We start from the raw sequence: 17,553 nt of genomic DNA, 5'->3' as shown, positions 1-17,553 counted from the left end.
ATCCCATCCCATCCCATCCCATTCCATCCCATCCCATCCCATCCCATCACATCCCAGTGATCCCATCCCAGGTATCCCATCCCATCCAATCCCATCCCGTCCCATCCCATCCCACTGATCGCATCCCATCCCATCCCATCCCATCCCATCCCAGGGATCACATCCCATCCCATCCCATCCCATCCCATCTCAGGGATCCCATCCCATCCCATCTCATCCCAGGGATCGCACCCCATCCCATCTCATCCCAGGGATCGCATCCCATCCCATCCCAGGGATCCCATCCCATCCCAACCTATCCCATCCCATCCCGTCCCATCCCATCCCATCCCATCCCAGGGATCCCATCCCATCCCATCCCATCCCATCCCAGAGATCCCATCCCAGGGTTAACATCCCATTCCATCCCATCGCAGAGATCCCATCCCATCCGAGGGATGCCATCCCGGGGATCCCATCTCATCCCAGGGATCCCATCTCAGGGATCCCATCCCATCTCAGGGATCCCATCCCATCCCACCCCAGGGATCCCATCCCATCCCATCCCATCCCATCCCATCCCATCCCATCCCAGGGATCACATCCCATCCCATCCCATCCCATCCCATCTCAGGGATCCCATCCCATCCCATCCCATCCCATCCCAGGGATCACATCCCATCCCATCCCATCCCATCCCATCCCATCCCATCCCAGGGATCCCATCCCATCCCAACCTATCCCATCCCATCCCATCCCGTCCCATCCCATCCCATCCCATCCCATCCCATCCCAGAGATCCCATCCGAGGGATAACATCCCATCCCATCCCATCGCAGAGATCCCATCCCATCCCAGGGATCCCATCCCTGGGATCCCATCCCATCCCAGGGATCCCATCCCATCCCATCCCATCCCATCCCATCCCATGCCATCCCAGGGATACCATCCCATCCCAACACATCCCATCCCACCCCATCCCATCCCATCCCGTCCCATCCCATCCCATCCCATCCCATCCCATCCCATCCCATCCCATCCCATCCCAGGGATCCCATCCCATCCCATCACATCCCATCCCATGGATCCCATCCTATCCCATCTCATCCCATCCCATCCCATCCTATCCCATCCCATCCCATCCCATCCCATCCCATCCCATCCCATCCCATCCCATCCCATCCCATCCCATGGATCCCATCCCAACCCAGGGATCCCATCCCATCCCATCCCATCCCATGCCAGGGATACCATCCCATCCCACCCCATCCCATCCCATCCCGTCCCATCCCATCCCATCCCATCCCATCCCATCCCATCCCATCCCATCCCAGGGATCCCATCCCATCCCATCCCATCCCATCCCATCCCATCCCAGGGATCCCCTCCCATCCCAGGGATCCCATCCCATCCCATCCCATCCCATCCCATCCCATCCAATCCCATCCCATCCCATCCCATCCCATCCCATCCCAGGGATCCCCTCCCATCCCAGGGATCCCATCCCATCCCATCCCATCATATCCCATCCCATCCCAGGGATCTCATCCCATCCCATCCCATCCCAGGGGTCCCATCCCATCCCATCCCATCCCATCCCAGGGATCACATCTCATTCCAGGGATCCCATCCCAGGGATCCGATCCCAACCCTGGGATCCCATCCTATCCCAGAGATCCCATCCCATCCCATCCCAGGGATCCCATCCCAGGCATCCCATCCCAGGTATCCCATCCCATCCAATCCCATCCCATCCCATCCCATCCCATCCCACTGATCCCATCCCATCCCATCCCATCCCACCCCTGGGATCCCATCCCATCCCATCTCATCCCAGGGATCGCATCCCATCCAATCCCAGAGATCCCATCCCATCCCACCCAATCCCATCCCAGGGATCCCATCCCATCCCAGGGATCCCATCCCATCCCATCTCATCCCAGGGATCGCATCCCATCCCATCCCAGGGATCCCATCCCTTCCCAACCTACCCCATCCCATTCCATCCCATCCCATCCCATCCCATCCCATCCCATCCCATCCCATCCCATCCCATCCCATCCCAGGGATGCCATCCCATGCCATCCCATCCCATCCCATCCCATCCCATCCCAGGGATCACATCTCATTCCAGGGATCCCATCCCAGGGATCGCATCCCATCCCAGCAATCCCAGCCCAGGGATCCGATCCCAACCCTGGGATCCCATCCTATCCAAGGGGTCCCATCCCATCCCATCCCATCCCATCCCAGGGATCCCATCCCATCCCATCCCATCCCATCCAATCCCATCCCAGGGATCCCAACCCAGGGATCCCATCCCATCCCATCCCATCGCAGGGATCCCATCCCATCGTAGGGATCCCATCCCATCCCATCCCATCCCATCCCATCCCATCCATTCCCATCCCAGGAATCCCATCCCATCCACTTCCAGGAATCCCATCCCATCCAAGGGATCCCATCCCATCCCCGGAACCCCATCCCTTCCGAGGGATCCCATCCCAGGGATCTAATCCCATCCCAGGGATCCCATCCGATCCCATCCCATCCCATCCCAGAGATCCCATCCCAGGGATAACATCCCATTCCATCCCATCGCAGCGATCCCTTCCCATCCGAGGGATGCCATCCCCGGGATCCCATGCCATCCCATCCCATCCCACGCAATCCCATCCCAGGCATCCCATACGCGGGATCCCATCCCATCCCATTTCAGGGATCCCATCCATCCCATCCCATCTCAGCCCACGGATCACATCCCATCCCATCCCAGGGATCCCATCTCATCCCATCCCATCCCAGGGATCCCATCCCATCCCATCCCATCCCATCCCATCCCATCCCGTCCCATCCCATCCCATTACAGAGATCCCATCCCAGGGATCCCATCCCTGGGATCCCATCCCATCCCAAGGATCCCATCCCATCCCATCACATCCCATCCCATGGATCCCATCCTATCCCATCTCATCCCATCCAATCCCATCCCATCCCATCCCATCCAATCCCATCCCAGGGATCCCATCCCATCCCATCTCAGGGATCCCATCCCATCCCATCTCATCCCAGGGATCGCACCCCATCCCATCTCATCCCAGGGATCGCATCCCATCTCATCCCAGGGATCGCATCCCATCCCATCCCATCCCATCCCATCCCAGAGATCCCATCCGAGGGATAACATCCCATCCCATCCCATCGCAGAGATCCCATCCCATCCCATCCCATCCCGTCCCATCCCATCCCATTACAGAGATCCCATCCCAGGGATCCCATCCCAGGGATCCCATCCCATCCCATCACATCCCATCCCATGGATCCCATCCTATCCCATCTGATCCCATCCCATCCCATCCCATCCCATCCCATCCCATCCCATCCCATCCCATCCCATCCCATCCCATGGATCCCATCCCAACCCAGGGATCCCATCCCATCCCATCCCATCCCAGGGATACCATCCCATCCCAACACATCCCATCCCACCCCATCCCATCCCATTCCATCCCATCCCATCCCATCCCATCCCATCCCATCCCAGGGATCACATCTCATTCCAGGGATCCCATCCCAGGGATCGCATCCCATCCCAGGAATCCCATCCCAGGGATCCGATCCCAACCCTGGGATCCCATCCTATCCCAGAGATCCCATCCCATCCCATCCCAGGGATCCCATCCCAGGCATCCCATCCCAGGTATCCCATCCCATCCAATCCCATCCCATCCCATCCCATCCCACTGATCCCATCCCATCCCATCCCATCCCATCCCATCCCAGGGATCACATCCCATCCCATCCCCTCCCATCTCAGGGATCCCATCCCATCCCATCTCATCCCAGGGATCGCACCCCATCCCATCTCATCCCAGGGATGGCATCCCATCCCATCCCAGGGATCCCATCCCTGGGATCCCATACCATCCCAGGGATCCCATCCCAGGGATCCCATCCCATCCCAGGCATCCCATCCCATCACATCCCATCCCATGGACCCCATCCTATCCCATCTCATCCCATCCCATCCCATCCCATCCCCTGGATCCCATCCCACCCCAGGGATCCCATCCCATCCCATGCCATCCCATCCCATCCCATCCCGGGGATACCATCCCATCCCAACACATCCCATCCCACCCCATGCCATCCCATCCCATCCCAGGGATACCATCCCATCCCAACCCATCCCATCCCACCCCATCCCATCCCATCCCATCCCATCCCATCCCATCCCATCCCAGGGATCCCCTCCCATCCCAGGGATCCCATCCCATCCCATCCCATCCAATCCCATCCCATCCCATCCCAGGGATCCCCTCCCATCCCAGGGATCCCATCCCATCCCATCCCATCCCATCCCATCCCAGGGATCCCACCCCATCCCATCCCATCCCATCCAATCCCATCCCAGGGATCCCATCCCAGGGATCCCATCCCATCCCATCGCAGGGATCCCATCCCATCGTAGGGATCCCATCCCATTCCATCCCATCCCATCCCATCCCATCCCATCCCATTCCATCCCATCCCATCCCATCCCATCACATCCCAGTGATCCCATCCCAGGTATCCCATCCCATCCAATCCCATCCCGTCCCATCCCATCCCACTGATCGCATCCCATCCCATCCCATCCCATCCCATCCCAGGGATCACATCCCATCCCATCCCATCCCATCTCAGGGATCCCATCCCATCCCATCTCATCCCAGGGATCGCACCCCATCCCATCTCATCCCAGGGATCGCATCCCATCCCATCCCAGGGATCCCATCCCATCCCAACCTATCCCATCCCATCCCGTCCCATCCCATCCCATCCCATCCCAGGGATCCCATCCCATCCCATCCCATCCCATCCCATCCCATCCCATCCCATCCCATCCCATCCCAGAGATCCCATCCCAGGGTTAACATCCCATTCCATCCCATCGCAGAGATCCCATCCCATCCGAGGGATGCCATCCCGGGGATCCCATCTCATCCCAGGGATCCCATCTCAGGGATCCCATCCCATCTCAGGGATCCCATCCCATCCCACCCCAGGGATCCCATCCCATCCCATCCCATCCCATCCCATCCCATCCCATCCCAGGGATCACATCCCATCCCATCCCATCCCATCCCATCTCAGGGATCCCATCCCATCCCATCCCATCCCATCCCATCCCAGGGATCACATCCCATCCCATCCCATCCCATCCCATCCCATCCCATCCCATCCCAGGGATCCCATCCCATCCCAACCTATCCCATCCCATCCCATCCCGTCCCATCCCATCCCATCCCATCCCATCCCATCCCATCCCATCCCAGAGATCCCATCCGAGGGATAACATCCCATCCCATCCCATCGCAGAGATCCCATCCCATCCCAGGGATCCCATCCCTGGGATCCCATCCCATCCCAGGGATCCCATCCCATCCCATCCCATCCCATCCCATCCCATGCCATCCCAGGGATACCATCCCATCCCAACACATCCCATCCCACCCCATCCCATCCCATCCCGTCCCATCCCATCCCATCCCATCCCATCCCATCCCATCCCATCCCAGGGATCCCATCCCATCCCATCACATCCCATCCCATGGATCCCATCCTATCCCATCTCATCCCATCCCATCCCATCCTATCCCATCCCATCCCATCCCATCCCATCCCATCCCATCCCATCCCATCCCATGGATCCCATCCCAACCCAGGGATCCCATCCCATCCCATCCCATCCCATGCCAGGGATACCATCCCATCCCGTCCCATCCCATCCCATCCCATCCCATCCCATCCCATCCCATCCCATCCCAGGGATCCCATCCCATCCCATCCCATCCCATCCCATCCCATCCCATCCCAGGGATCCCCTCCCATCCCAGGGATCCCATCCCATCCCATCCCATCCCATCCAATCCCATCCCATCCCATCCCATCCCATCCCATCCCATCCCATCCCAGGGATCCCCTCCCATCCCAGGGATCCCATCCCATCCCATCCCATCATATCCCATCCCATCCCAGGGATCTCATCCCATCCCATCCCATCCCAGGGGTCCCATCCCATCCCATCCCATCCCATCCCAGGGATCACATCTCATTCCAGGGATCCCATCCCAGGGATCCGATCCCAACCCTGGGATCCCATCCTATCCCAGAGATCCCATCCCATCCCATCCCAGGGATCCCATCCCAGGCATCCCATCCCAGGTATCCCATCCCATCCAATCCCATCCCATCCCATCCCATCCCATCCCATCCCACTGATCCCATCCCATCCCATCGCATCCCATGGATCCCATCCCAACCCAGGGATCCCATCCCATCCCATCCCATCCCATCCCATCCCATCCCATCCCATCCCATGCCAGGGATACCATCCCATCCCAACACATCCCATCCCACCCCATCCCATCCCATCCCATCCCATCCCATCCCATCCCATCCCATCCCAGGGATCCCCTCCCATCCCAGGGATCCCATCCCATCCCATCCAATCCCATCCCATCCCATTCCATCCCATCGCAACCCATCCCATCCCATCGCAGGGATCCCATCCCATCGTAGGGATCCCATCCCATTCCATCCCATCCCATCCCATCCCATCCCATCCCATTCCATCCCATCCCATCCCATCCCATCACATCCCAGTGATCCCATCCCAGGTATCCCATCCCATCCAATCCCATCCCGTCCCATCCCATCCCACGGATCACATCCCATCCCATCCCAGGGATCCCATCTCATCCCATCCCATCCCAGGGATCCCATCCCATCCCATCCCATCCCATCCCATCCCATCCCATCCCGTCCCATCCCATCCCATTACAGAGATCCCATCCCAGGGATCCCATCCCTGGGATCCCATCCCATCCCAAGGATCCCATCCCATCCCATCACATCCCATCCCATGGATCCCATCCTATCCCATCTCATCCCATCCAATCCCATCCCATCCCATCCCATCCAATCCCATCCCAGGGATCCCATCCCATCCCATCTCAGGGATCCCATCCCATCCCATCTCATCCCAGGGATCGCACCCCATCCCATCTCATCCCAGGGATCGCATCCCATCTCATCCCAGGGATCGCATCCCATCCCATCCCATCCCATCCCATCCCAGAGATCCCATCCGAGGGATAACATCCCATCCCATCCCATCGCAGAGATCCCATCCCATCCCATCCCATCCCGTCCCATCCCATCCCATTACAGAGATCCCATCCCAGGGATCCCATCCCAGGGATCCCATCCCATCCCATCACATCCCATCCCATGGATCCCATCCTATCCCATCTGATCCCATCCCATCCCATCCCATCCCATCCCATCCCATCCCATCCCATCCCATCCCATCCCATGGATCCCATCCCAACCCAGGGATCCCATCCCATCCCATCCCATCCCAGGGATACCATCCCATCCCAACACATCCCATCCCACCCCATCCCATCCCATCCCATCCCATCCCATCCCATCCCATCCCATCCCTGGGATCCCATCCCATCCCAGAGATCCCATCCTAGGGATCCCATCCCATCCCATGGATCCCATCCCATCCCATCACATCCCATCCCATGTATCCCATCCTATCCCATCTCATCCCATCCCATCCCATCCCATCCCATCCCATCCCATCGCATCCCATGGATCCCATCCCAACCCAGGGATCCCATCCCATCCCATCCCATCCCATCCCATCCCATCCCATCCCATCCCATGCCAGGGATACCATCCCATCCCAACACATCCCATCCCACCCCATCCCATCCCATCCCATCCCATCCCATCCCATCCCATCCCATCCCAGGGATCCCCTCCCATCCCAGGGATCCCATCCCATCCCATCCAATCCCATCCCATCCCATTCCATCCCATCGCAACCCATCCCATCCCATCCCATCCCATCCCATCCCAGGGATCCCCTCCCATCCCAGGGATCCCATCCCATCCCATCCCATCCCATCCCAGGGATCTCATCCCATCCCATCCCATCCCAGGGGTCCCATCCCATCCCATCCCATCCCATCCCAGGGATCACATCTCATTCCAGGGATCCCATCCCAGGGATCGCATCCCATCCCAGGAATCCCATCCCAGGGATCCGATCCCAACCCTGGGATCCCATCCTATCCCAGAGATCCCATCCCATCCCATCCCAGGGATCCCATCCCAGGCATCCCATCCCAGGTATCCCATCCCATCCAATCCCATCCCATCCCATCCCATCCCACTGATCCCATCCCATCCCGTCCCATCCCATCCCATCCCATCCCATCCCAGGGATCACATCCCATCCCATCCCCTCCCATCTCAGGGATCCCATCCCATCCCATCTCATCCCAGGGATCGCACCCCATCCCATCTCATCCCAGGGATGGCATCCCATCCCATCCCAGGGATCCCATCCCTGGGATCCCATACCATCCCAGGGATCCCATCCCAGGGATCCCATCCCATCCCAGGCATCCCATCCCATCACATCCCATCCCATGGACCCCATCCTATCCCATCTCATCCCATCCCATCCCATCCCATCCCCTGGATCCCATCCCACCCCAGGGATCCCATCCCATCCCATGCCATCCCATCCCATCCCATCCCGGGGATACCATCCCATCCCAACACATCCCATCCCACCCCATGCCATCCCATCCCATCCCATCCCAGGGATACCATCCCATCCCAACCCATCCCATCCCACCCCATCCCATCCCATCCCATCCCATCCCATCCCATCCCAGGGATCCCCTCCCATCCCAGGGATCCCATCCCATCCCATCCCATCCAATCCCATCCCATCCCATCCCAGGGATCCCCTCCCATCCCAGGGATCCCATCCCATCCCATCCCATCCCATCCCAGGGATCCCACCCCATCCCATCCCATCCCATCCAATCCCATCCCAGGGATCCCATCCCAGGGATCCCATCCCATCCCATCGCAGGGATCCCATCCCATCGTAGGGATCCCATCCCATTCCATCCCATCCCATCCCATCCCATCCCATCCCATTCCATCCCATCCCATCCCATCCCATCACATCCCAGTGATCCCATCCCAGGTATCCCATCCCATCCAATCCCATCCCGTCCCATCCCATCCCACTGATCGCATCCCATCCCATCCCATCCCATCCCATCCCAGGGATCACATCCCATCCCATCCCATCCCATCTCAGGGATCCCATCCCATCCCATCTCATCCCAGGGATCGCACCCCATCCCATCTCATCCCAGGGATCGCATCCCATCCCATCCCAGGGATCCCATCCCATCCCAACCTATCCCATCCCATCCCGTCCCATCCCATCCCATCCCATCCCAGGGATCCCATCCCATCCCATCCCATCCCATCCCATCCCATCCCATCCCATCCCAGAGATCCCATCCCAGGGTTAACATCCCATTCCATCCCATCGCAGAGATCCCATCCCATCCGAGGGATGCCATCCCGGGGATCCCATCTCATCCCAGGGATCCCATCTCAGGGATCCCATCCCATCTCAGGGATCCCATCCCATCCCACCCCAGGGATCCCATCCCATCCCATCCCATCCCATCCCATCCCATCCCAGGGATCACATCCCATCCCATCCCATCCCATCCCATCTCAGGGATCCCATCCCATCCCATCCCATCCCATCCCATCCCAGGGATCACATCCCATCCCATCCCATCCCATCCCATCCCATCCCAGGGATCCCATCCCATCCCAACCTATCCCATCCCATCCCATCCCGTCCCATCCCATCCCATCCCATCCCATCCCAGGGATCTCATCCCATCCCATCCCATCCCAGGGGTCCCATCCCATCCCATCCCATCCCATCCCATCCCAGGGATCACATCTCATTCCAGGGATCCCATCCCAGGGATCGCATCCCATCCCAGGAATCCCATCCCAGGGATCCGATCCCAACCCTGGGATCCGATCCTATCCCAGAGATCCCATCCCATCCCATCCCAGGGATCCCATCCCAGGCATCCCATCCCAGGTATCCCATCCCATCCAATCCCATCCCATCCCATCCCATCCCATCCCATCCCACTGATCCCATCCCATCCCATCCCATCCCAGGGATCACATCCCATCCCATCCCCTCCCATCTCAGGGATCCCATCCCATCCCATCTCATCCCAGGGATCGCACCCCATCCCATCTCATCCCAGGGATGGCATCCCATCCCATCCCAGGGATCCCATCCCATCCCAACCTATCCCATCCCATCCCGTCCCATCCCATCCCATCCCATCCCATCCCATCCCATCCCATCCCATCCCATCCCATCCCATCCCATCCCATCCCAGGGATCCCATCCCATCCCATCCCAGAGATCCCATCCCAGGGATAACATCCCATTCCATCCCATCGCAGAGATGCCATCCCATCCGAGGGATGCCATCCCGGGGATCCCATCCCATCCCAGGGATCCCATCCCAGCGATCCCATCCCATCTCAGGGATCCCATCCCATCCCACCCCAGGGATCCCATCCCATCCCATCCCATCCCATCCCATCCCATCCCAGGGATCACATCCCATCCCATCCCATCCCATCCCATCCCATCCCATCTCAGGGATCCCATCCCATCCCATCTCATCCCAGGGATCGCACCCCATCCCATCTCATCCCAGGAATCGCATCCCATCCCATCCCAGGGATCCCATCCCATCCCAACCTATCCCATCCCATCCCGTCCCATCCCATCCCATCCCATCCCAGAGATCCCATCCGAGGGATAACATCCCATCCCATCCCATCGCAGAGATCCCATCCCATCCCTGGGATCCCATCCCATCCCAGGGATCCCATCCCATCCCATCACATCCCATCCCATGGATCCCATCCTATCCCATCTGATCCCATCTGATCCCATCCCATCCCATTCCATCCCATCCCGTCCCATCCCATGGATCCCATCCCAACCCAGGGATCCCATCCCATCCCATCCCATCCCAGGGATACCATCCCATCCCAACAAATCCCATCCCACCCCATCCCATCCCATCCCATCCCATCCCATCCCATCCCGTCCCATCCCATCCCATCCCATCCCATCCCATCCCATCCCATCCCATCCCTGGGATCCCATCCCATCCCAGAGATCCCATCCCAGGGATCCCATCCCATCCCAGGGATCCCATCCCATCCCATCACATCCCATCCCATGGATCCCATCCTATCCCATCTCATCCCATCCCATCCCATCCCATCCCATCCCATGGATCCCATCCCAACCCAGGGATCCCATCCCATCCCACCCCATCCCATCCCATCCCATCCCATCCCATCCCATCCCATCCCATCCCATCCCATCCCATCCCAGGGATCCCCTCCCATCCCAGGGATCCCATCCCATCCCATCCCATCCCATCCAATCCCATCCCATCCCATCCCATCCCATCCCATCCCATCCCATCCCATCCCAGGGATCCCCTCCCATCCCAGGGATCCCATCCCATCCCATCATATCCCATCCCATCCCAGGGATCTCATCCCATCCCATCCCATCCCAGGGGTCCCATCCCATCCCATCCCATCCCAGGGATCACATCTCATTCCAGGGATCCCATCCCAGGGATCCGATCCCAACCCTGGGATCCCATCCCATCCCAGGGATCCCATCCCAGGCATCCCATCCCAGGTATCCCATCCCATCCAATCCCATCCCATCCCATCCCATCCCATCCCATCCCATCCCATCCCATCCCATCCCATCCCACTGATCCCATCCCATCCCATCCCATCCCATCCCATCCCATCCCAGGGATCACATCCCATCCCATCCCATGCCATCCCATCCCATCTCAGGGATCCCATCCCATCCCATCTCATCCCAGGGATCGCATCCCATCCCATCCCAGGGATCCCATCCCATCCCAACCTATCCCATCCCATCCCGTCCCATCCCATCCCATCCCATCCCATCCCAGAGATCCCATCCCAGGGATAACATCCCATTCCATCCCATCGCAGAGATCCCATCCCATCCGAGGGATGCCATCCCGGGGATCCCATCCCATCCCAGGGATCCCATCCCAGGGATCCCATCCCATCTCAGGGATCCCATCCCATCCCACCCCTGGGATCCCATCCCATCCCATCTCATCCCAGGGATCGCATCCCATCCCATCCCAGAGATCCCATCCCATCCCAACCTATCCCATCCCATCCCATTCCATCCCACCCAATCCCATCCCAGGGATCCCATCCCATACCAGGGATCCCATCCCATCCCATCTCATCCCAGGGATCGCATCCCATCCCATCCCAGGGATCCCATCCCATCCCAACCTATCCCATCCCATCCCATTCCATCCCAACCCATCCCATCCCATCCCATCCCATCCCATCCCATCCCATCCCATCCCATCCCAGGGATGCCATCCCATGCCATCCCATGCCATCCCATGCCATCCCATCCCAGGGATCACATCTCATACCAGGGATCCCATCCCAGGGATCGCATCCCATCCCAGCAATCCCAGCCCAGGGATCCGATCCCAACCCTGGGATCCCATCCTATCCAAGGGGTCCCATCCCATCCCAGGGATGCCATCCCAGGGATCCCATCCCATCCCATCCCATCCCATCCCATCCCATCCCATCCCATCCCATCCCATCCCATCCCAGGGATCCCACCCCATCCCATCCCATCCCATCCAATCCCATCCCAGGGATCCCATCCCAGGGATCCCATCCCATCCCAACCCGTCGCAGGGATCCCATCCCATCGTAGGGATCCCATCCCATCCCATCCCATCCCATCTCAGGGATCCCATCCCATCCCATCTCATCCCAGGGATCGCACCCCATCCCATCTCATCCCAGGGATCGCATCCCATCCCATCCCAGGGATCCCATCCCATCCCAACCTATCCCATCCCGTCCCATCCCGTCCCATCCCATCCCATCCCATCCCATCCCAGAGATCCCATCCCAGGGATAACATCCCATTCCATCCCATCGCAGCGATCCCTTCCCATCCGAGGGATGCCATCCCCGGGATCCCATGCCATCCCATCCCATCCCACGCAATCCCATCCCAGGCATCCCATACGCGGGATCCCATCCCATCCCATTTCAGGGATCCCATCCATCCCATCCCATCCCAGGGATCCCATCCCATCCCATCCCATCCCATCCCATCCCATCCCATCCCATCCCATGGATCCCATCCCAACCCAGGGATCCCATCCCATCCCATCCCATCCCAGGGATACCATCCCATCCCAACACATCCCATCCCACCCCATCCCATCCCATCCCATCCCATCCCATCCCATCCCGTCCCATCCCATCCCATCCCATCCCATCCCATCCCATCCCATCCCATCCCATCCCATCCCTGGGATCCCATCCCATCCCATCCCATCCCTGGGATCCCATCCCATCCCAGAGATCCCATCCCAGGGATCCCATCCCATCCCAGGGATCCCATCCCATCCCATCACATCCCATCCCATGGATCCCATCCTATCCCATCTCATCCCATCCCATCCCATCCCATCCCATCCCATCCCATGGATCCCATCCCAACCCAGGGATCCCATCCCATCCCATCCCATCCCATGCCAGGTATACCATCCCATCCCAACCCATCCCATCCCACCCCATCCCATCCCATCCCACCCCATCCCATCCCATCCCATCCCATCCCATCCCATCCCATCCCAGGGACCCCCTCCCATCCCAGGGATCCCATCCCATCCCATCCCATCCCATCCCATCCCATCCAATCCCATCCCATCCCATCCCATCCCATCCCATCCCATCCCATCCCATCCCATCCCATCCCAGGGATCCCCTCCCATCCCAGGGATCCCATCCCATCCCATCCCATCATATCCCATCCCATCCCAGGGATCTCATCCCATCCCGTCCCATCCCAGGGGTCCCATCCCATCCCATCCCATCCCACGCAATCCCATCCCAGGTATCCCATACGCGGGATCCCATCCCATCCCATTTCAGGGATCCCATCCATCCCATCCCATCCCAGGGATCCCATCCCATCCCATCCCATCCCATCCCATCCCGTCCCATCCCATCCCATTCCAGAGATCCCATCCCAGGGATCCCATCCCAGGGATCCCATCCCATCCCAAGGATCCCATCCCATCCCATCACATCCCATCCCATGGATCCCATCCTATCCCATCTCATCCCATCCCATCCCATCCCATCCCATCCCATCCCATCCCAGGGATCCCATCCCATCCCAGGGATCCCATCCCATCCCATCCCATCCCATCCTATCCCATCCCATCCCATTCCATCCCATCCCATCACATCCCATCACATCCCAGTGATCCCATCCCAGGGATCCCATCCCATCTCAGGGATCCCATCCCATCCCATCCCATCCCAGGGATCACATCCCATCCCATCCCATTCCATCCAATCCCAGAGATCCCATCCCAGGGATAAGATCCCATCCCATCCCATCCCAGGGATCCCACCCCATCCCATCCCATCCCATCCAATCCCATCCCAGGGATCCCATCCCAGGGATCCCGTCCCATCCCATCCCATCGCAGGGATCCCATCCCATCGTAGGGATCCCATCCCATCCCATCCCATCCCATCCCATTCCATCCCATCCCATCCCATCACATCCCATCCCAGGGATCCCATCCCTTCCGAGGGATCCCATCCCATCCCATCCCATCCCATCCCATCCCATCCCATCCCATCCCAGGGATCACATCCCATCCCATCCCATCCCATCCCATCCCATCTCAGGGATCCCATCCCATCCCATCTCATCCCAGGGATCGCACCCCATCCCATCTCATCCCAGGGATCGCATCCCATCCCATCCCAGCGATCCCATCCCATCCCAACCTATCCCATCCCATCCCGTCCCATCCCATCCCATCCCATCCCATCCCATCCCATCCCAGAGATCCCATCCCAGGGATAACATCCCATCCCATCCCATTCCATCACATCCCAGTGATCCCATCCCAGGGATCCCATCCCATCTCAGGGATCCCATCCCATCCCATCCCATCCCATCCCAGGGATCACATCCCATCCCATCCCATCCCATCCCATCCCATCTCAGGGACCCCATCCCATCCCATCTCATCCCAGGGATCGCACCCCATCCCATCTCATCCCAGGGATCGCATCCCATCCCATCCCAGGGATCCCATCCCATCCCAACCTATCCCATCCCGTCCCGTCCCATCCCGTCCCATCCCATCCCATCCCATCCCATCCCAGAGATCCCATCCCAGGGATAACATCCCATTCCATCCCATCGCAGCGATCCCATCCCATCCGAGGGATGCCATCCCGGGGATCCCATCCCATCCCAGGGATCCCATCCCAGGGATCCCATCCCATCCCAGGGATCCCATCCCATCCCATCACATCCCCCCCCATGGATCCCATCCTATCCCATCTCATCCCATCCCATCCCATCCCATCCCATCCCATCCCATCCCATCCCATCCCATCCCATGGATCCCATCCCAACCCAGGGATCCCATCCCATACCATCCCATCCCATCCCAGGGATACCCTCCCATCCCACCAGATCCCATCCCACCCCATCCCATCCCATCCCATCCCATCCAATCCCATCCCAGGGATCCCAACCCAGGGATACCATCCCATCCCATCCCATCGCAGGGATCCCATCCCATCCCAGGAATCCCATCCCATCCACTTCCAGGAATCCCATCCCATCCAAGGGATCCCATCCCATCCCCGGAACCCCATCCCTTCCGAGGGATCCCATCCCAGGGATCTAATCCCATCCCAGGGATCCCATCCGATCCCATCCCATCCCATCCCATCCCATCCCATCCCATCCCATCCCAGGGATCCCACCCCATCCCATCCCATCCAATCCCATCCCAGGGATCCCATCCCAGGGATCCCATCCCATCCCAACCCGTCGCAGGGATCCCATCCCATCGTAGGGATCCCATCCCATCCCATCCCATCTCAGGGATCCCATCCCATCCCATCTCATCCCAGGGATCGCACCCCATCCCATCTCATCCCAGGGATCGCATCCCATCCCATCCCAGGGATCCCATCCCATCCCAACCTATCCCATCCCGTCCCATCCCGTCCCATCCCATCCCATCCCATCCCATCCCAGAGATCCCATCCCAGGGATAACATCCCATTCCATCCCATCGCAGCGATCCCATCCCATCCGAGGGATGCCATCCCCGGGATCCCATGCCATCCCAGGGATCCCATCCCAGGGATCCCATCCCATCCCAGGGATCCCATCCCATCCCATCACATCCCCCCCCATGGATCCCATCCTATCCCATCTCATCCCATCCCATCCCATCCCATCCCATCCCATCCCATCCCATCCCATCCAATCCCATCCCATCCCATCCCATCCCATCCCATCCCATCCCAGGGATCCCCTCCCATCCCATGGATCCCATCCCATCCCATCCCATCATATCCCATCCCATCCCAGGGATCTCATCCCATCCCATCCCATCCCAGGGGTCCCATCCCATCCCAACCCATCCCAGGGATCACATCTCATTCCAGGGATCCCATCCCAGGGATCCGATCCCAACCCTGGGATCCCATCCTATCCCAGAGATCCCATCCCATCCCATCCCAGGGATCCCATCCCAGGCATCCCATCCCAGGTATCCCATCCCATCCAATCCCATCCCATCCCATCCCATCCCATCCCATCCCATCCCATCCCACTGATCCCATCCCATCCCATCCCACTGATCCCATCCCATCCCAGGGATCACATCCCATCCCATCCCATCCCATGCCATCCCATCCCATCTCAGGGATCCCATCCCATCTCATCCCAGGGATCGCACCCCATCCCATCTCATCCCAGGGATCGCATCCCATCCCATCCCAGGGATCCCATCCCATCCCAACCTATCCCAACCCATCCCGTCCCATCCCATCCCATCCCATCCCATCCCAGAGATCCCATCCCAGGGATAACATCCCATTCCATCCCATCGCAGAGATCCCATCCCATCCGAGGGATGCCATCCCGGGGATCCCATCCCATCCCAGGGATCCCATCCCAGGGATCCCATCCCATCTCAGGGATCCCATCCCATCCCACCCCTGGGATCTCATCCCATCCCATCCCATCCCAGGGATCCCACCCCATCCCATCCCATCCCATCCAATCCCATCCCAGGGATCCCATCCCAGGGATCCCATCCCATCCCAACCCGTCGCAGGGATCCCATCCCATCGTAGGGATCCCATCCCATCAGATCCCATCCCATCTCATCCCAGGGATCGCACCCCATCCCATCTCATCCCAGGGATCGCATCCCATCCCATCCCAGGGATCCCATCCCATCCCAACCTATCCCATCCCGTCCCATCCCGTCCCATCCCATCCCATCCCATCCCATCCCATCCCATCCCATCCCATAAATCCCAGGGATCCCATCCCAGGTATCCCATCCCATCCCAGGGATCCCATCCCAGGGATTCCATCCCATTCCAGTGATGCCATCCCATACGAGGGATCACATTCCAGGGATCCCAACCCAGGGATGCCATCCCATCCAATCCCAGGCATCCAATCGCATC

The sequence above is a fragment of the Sturnus vulgaris genome, chromosome W (assembly GCF_052056855.1).
Source record: "Sturnus vulgaris isolate bStuVul1 chromosome W, bStuVul1.hap1, whole genome shotgun sequence".
Classification (NCBI taxonomy): domain Eukaryota; kingdom Metazoa; phylum Chordata; class Aves; order Passeriformes; family Sturnidae; genus Sturnus; species Sturnus vulgaris.
The sequence above is the reverse complement of the archived record's forward strand: the minus strand, read 5'-3'. Positions refer to the sequence as shown.